Raw genomic sequence first — 5578 nt, 5'->3', positions numbered from 1 at the left:
CCACCCAGATTTAATAAGATCCCAACATTGACTTAGGGACATAAAAAAAATATATTTATTACAATAAATATTATTACAATTAATTATGTTGTTATATAAAACATAAATTAGTTTAAAAAAATGATTGAAATTAATAAACAAAAATTTTTAGTTAAATATTATTTTAAATAGTATTATTACATATAATATATTATATATAATATACAATTTTTAAACTTCATCAACCTCTTAAATCTTATTATTAATAATTGTTAAGTATATTTATATATGTATTTTATGTTATCATATTTAAAAGAATAAGTTGTCATTTTTACATTAAATTTTATGGGCCTCTCACAAAAAATTTGAGGTCAAATACAGCGTACCTCTTTGAAGAAATTTTATTAATAATTAACGCAAATTATATTTTAAATATCAAGTGATTATATATATCAGCCAATTCTCTCACCGCTTGACCAACAACAGTCATATTAGCCATGTGCGGCACTATCGGTACCTATGTCAGTACGTATGTGTACTTCTACAACAAGTTGTGGTATGTTTGGCTGATGGTTGGGTGATATTTATGTCTTAATTAATGTATTAATAAAGTATAGTATCTAGTAATTTGTATATATATGTAATAAAATCCTGTGTAATCAAAATATGTCGTCTCGTTGTTCGCCTTTTAAGTGTAGCAGAAAGCACCCGACCCTTAATTTATATAAATTAATTAATTTATAGTTTAGGTAGAGAATTGAAAGGCACTATGAGACCTAGAGTCCAATTTTATTATTTTACAGCGATAAATAAAGAAATAATGGTAGCGTCGTTGATTACTTCTTGCCTTTGAAAATACCATCAAATTTATTATAAAAAGTCCAAAATAATGAACATTCTGGCTCATTCAGTGAAATGTAGCCTTTATTATCAATGGTAATAAGACACATTGTTGTGAGTTTATAAACACACTAACTGGCAATACAGAAATTATATCCATTGCTAGTGATAATTAATAATAAACACTCCGTGACTGTAACAGAGATGTCATAAAAAACAAATAAAAAGTGAAAAATAAATATAGTTTAAAAAAACTGAAAAACACTAATATTATTGTGAAAAAAAGCATTATTGCTTTGTGCCATATTTTTCGTATATTTAGCGCCCGACACTTTTTTAGCTTTGATGCGAAACTGAGAAGGTATTAATTTCACTATGTGTTTTTTTTGTGTGTCTGTGAACGCTCAATCTCATCTCTCGCTGTAAATGTTAAAAATAATTAGTCCAAATTTTCAATTTTAACCTATTTTTTTGGTTCTTTAAAGTTGATGACTTACGCTGTTGTTCGGTTATACGTTTAGTATCGATGGTAATGAAACGTATAAGGCGTATGAAAATCGTCTCAATGAAAATTCAGGTAAGAAATTAAAACTGTATGTTACGGTGCGATACTATCTACGTGAAATTACTTTTCAATTCTTCTTGTTCAGGATATGATGTTTATGGATTTTACTGTTCGACGTCTAATGACCAGCAGCCTAGAATTAAACTCTATAAACACAAAGAGTTTGCCGATTATAACACTCGTTTAAAGACTTTTGAAAACTGTCCGAAAAATTGGAATCAAAAATATCAACACTTTGTGATGCTGGATTTTTATACATAGGTATGTGACCAGTGCTCGAATTGGCCAAAAATAAGTAGGAGAGCTCAACTTAACAATATGAAAACTGCGTCCTTAGCATTTTGAAGACTTTTTTTTTTTTTTTTACTCATTACTTTATTTAGTATTTACTAATAAATCATATTTCATTATCATACTAATATTAAAAAAAAAAAGAGGTGGTATTTTCCACCGTCCTCCCGTCATAATAAAAAAAAGTAGTTGGGGTGCGCAAAAAAATTTAAAAAAAAGTAGAGGAGCTACGTCCCCCTGCGCACCCCACCAATTCGAGCACTGTATGTGACTATATATTATTAAATGTATTTTTATGATTCGTACATTTATTCAAATACTTTTTTTATAAGTGTATATAATTTTTAGGTAATGGACAAAATGATCAAATGTTATGTTACTGCTGCAGTCAAGGTTTGAAAGATTGGGATGATGAAGACGACCCATGGGTAGAACATGTGCGTTGGTCTCCTAGCTGTACACATATATTGTTATGTAAGGGTCAGTTATTTATCCAAAATAATAAAATAACGAAATAAGACTACTATTATTTGTTATTTTGATTTTCATATAAATAATACACTCACTGTCATTCTTATATATTATTGTAATTTGAAATAAATAAATGAACATTTTTAATATTGTATCTTGTGTGTTATATGAAACCATATAAAAGGTACGGCGGGTAATAAATAAAAATAGCAATTTTCGATTTAGTAAAAAATGTATTATACTACTACATTCATAATTTTCATAATCTAAGAGAGTTGTTGTATTTACAAGCGTTCGTATATACCAAAAAAAAAAACACACACGTGTGACTTTATCAGTTTTATTGTGTTCCGAATTATGTATATATATATACTTTTTTTCCAACTTAAAAGAAAATCAACAAAAATATTACTAAAGTCGCCTTTATTTTTTTCACGCCTAAACCATTATATCCAGTAAATATTCTATACATTTTTAACGTTAAATTACGTTTTACATTACAACATTGTAAATCTATGTAATAAATTTATTGATCCCCACTAGTAAGATATTGAATTCATAGGGACTTTTATCCGAAACAATTAAATTCATTGTGCTTAAAAATATAAATTTTACTATATAACTGTTGTGATACCGTTCATCGCTCAAATTTAATATTATTCGCAATGTTTATCATAAAACAAAATAATTATCTTAAATTGATATCATAACATAATCACTGATGTAATTAATACAATGTATGTACTTGTTCAGTTTAAAATTAATATTTGTATCATAAATGTAAACACTGTAAATTAATCTACAAAGACAATGTATTAAGTAACAGTATCCCTAACAAAAATCATATGTACCACAACCAATGTAATATATTATCCCTGCTTATAATTTTCGTTTCAATAAAGATGAGAGCCCTGGTGGTCAATTCCTACATTTTGGTGACATATATAGATCATAGATTTCATATAAAAAGCCGTAAAAAGCTATAAAATACGGACATTCCACTTCTCAAGCCTAGAATCAAATGAAGCAATAGACCACCAATCTCTCAAACATTCAGAAAGAAAAACTTGTCAGTCTTATTCATTTCAATTTCACAAAAACATTATAAAGTAGGTGATACATTTTAATTCCAATAATTTGGAATTATTTAATCCGAGAAGAAAATGACAAAACAATAGTAATTAATTTATCTTTACACATACTAAATTTATTAACTGGTTTTTCATGAGAATTATTAAATGCGTTCGAAGTGCTTGACCAAAGATCGTACCTACGCATTTTCTTATTACGTTTCATAGTTGCCGACTTAAGCTCGTGCCTTTAAACCGGAGACTATTCAAATGATTCACCAAAGTTTATAAAATTTGATACACACAATAAATCTCAATATTTATCATAACCCTTTTATTAAATTGTATTGTCATTCTCTAAAACCTTCGGACTCCACGACCCCAATAATATTGAACAAACTGAATTATAGTAACCGAAAGTAAGATAATTAAATTTATTCAAGTGCTCAAAAATTCAAATTAATTAATCAACACACCCAATTTTATTTATTATATATTCACAACTAAAACCTTACTTTTGGCTAACTATATAATTGTAGAAATAACCCATTATCTGTTCATTCACTTTTTGGTGTTTTTACAGTGTTTTTTCATATACTACTACTGTTTTTCACGGCCATTCTTGTGTATTTTCAACAGTCATTTAATTGTAAGTATAATTTTTAAATTGTCATAATGTCTTATCCCTTCAATGTATTTATTTATTTTTAAAAATCGATAATACTGGTAAATTTCACAAAGTTTTTTCATAAATAAAATTTGTTTACTATAATTAGAAATATTTATAATAAGTATATTATCAATATATAACTAAAATTATAATATTTTAAGTAATACAAATACGAATTTTTAGGTCATTAAATATATTCAAAAACCCGATCCAGTGTCTTTTTAAAGTATATTTCTGTTTTCGTGTATTGAACCAAAGTAAGTTATTATCTAACCACCACTATTCAGTTATAAATGTACTTATAAGTTTACAATAATTTTAATCATTCAAAATGAAATTACCAAAGAGTTAATTTTACACTTTCCACCTCACTGTATATTTAAATATTGTGATGAACAAATATTTACATGGTCAGTGTAAATTAAGTGTTGTATATATAGTTTTGTAAATATTTTAAAGTATTATGTTGAAAAATGTTAAATAAATATGTAAATATGTTGTATTAATGGTATGTGTGTGTACTCGTTTTAACCAACTTAAAAAAAAAATGTATTTATTTCCTTATTAAATAATCTAATGGCAACAATGTAGTAACAATCAGGCGTTTGTCACATTTTTAGCGGGTGAATGTGTTAGTATTTATTATGTTGTAAAGGTTAAAGATTATCGTCTTGTGTATAACATATATGTGTGTGTGTGTGATACGCTCCGCCACACACTCAATGATTTCTACGATATATGATGACGAATAGTTTGTAAACAACTGTATTATTAAAAAAAAAAAAAAACAACTCAGTTTATAAGTGGTTAGAGAAGTCACATAGCTGTAGGAGTGCATCGACTGTATTGTAGACTAGTAATTTATCTTAAACATAAACAAATGGAGAGAGGGGAGGGGTAGTATGCTATGAGAGCATACCGATATGTATATCAGATTAATGGTCTCGTAGCAAGCGGATGGAGGTGACGAAAAAAAAAAAAATTCATAGCACTAGCTGCATCCGTTTTCGAGTTACGTGCAATTTTTGGAGAACTTGTATTACGCGGTATCCTCCTCTATGTGATGCTGTGGCTGATGGTAGTAATTATTGTTAGAAATGTACATATCAGTGTCGAGTTATACACCATTAATACGACATTCACCATATATATATATATAGTTTACTCACTATTAATTTTGGTGTGTAGAAATTGGAACAATTAAAACAAAAAATGAATAATCAAGCCAAAGGCATGGAATACATTAAAATGTCTGACCTGGTAGAGAATCATGTCTATCGAATGGTTTCATTGAAAAATTTGACAACGAAAAATGGTATTGTGGTGGTGTCACGGACAAGTTTTTGTCCCCAGAATACAGTTGACGGACGATGAAATTAAAACGTACAACGACGGCGACACCAAAATGTCTCTGTGTTACAGAGGAAAAACGGAAAATGCTTATTAATTTGATTTTCAATAAAATTTTTTTAATGTATTAACTTTACTTTCTTTTATAATCAACAAAATCTGTTTATATTTTTTTCTAATGATTCATGTACAACAAATTAAATTGAATTAAAATTGNTATAATCAACAAAATCTGTTTATATTTTTTTCTAATGATTCATGTAAAACAAATTAAATTGAATTAAAATTATATAGTTCGTTTACAATCTTTTGTGTTTACATTATTACTCCGATAGTATAGAA

The 5578-nt window shown here is 27.5% G+C and overlaps 1 long non-coding RNA gene across 2 annotated transcripts; it reads left to right on the top strand.

Annotated features, from left to right (window-relative positions):
* Positions 1-984: 984 nt before the first annotated feature.
* On the top strand, positions 985-5382 carry LOC126907841 (uncharacterized). 2 transcript variants are annotated; one of them, XR_007704633.1, is made up of 6 exons: positions 985-1396; positions 1470-1645; positions 2024-2149; positions 3800-3865; positions 4070-4143; positions 5075-5382. It is a non-coding gene; the product is annotated as an uncharacterized LOC126907841 (long non-coding RNA). The 2 variants fall into 2 exon arrangements; XR_007704632.1 differs by having other exon boundaries at positions 985-1645.
* Positions 5383-5578: the final 196 nt, after the last annotated feature.

The sequence above is a fragment of the Daktulosphaira vitifoliae genome, unplaced genomic scaffold (assembly GCF_025091365.1).
Source record: "Daktulosphaira vitifoliae isolate Bord-2020 unplaced genomic scaffold, ASM2509136v1 Scaffold_1, whole genome shotgun sequence".
NCBI lineage: Eukaryota > Metazoa > Arthropoda > Insecta > Hemiptera > Phylloxeridae > Daktulosphaira > Daktulosphaira vitifoliae.
Note: the sequence above shows the minus strand (reverse complement) of the source record. Positions and strands in the feature narration are given on the sequence as shown.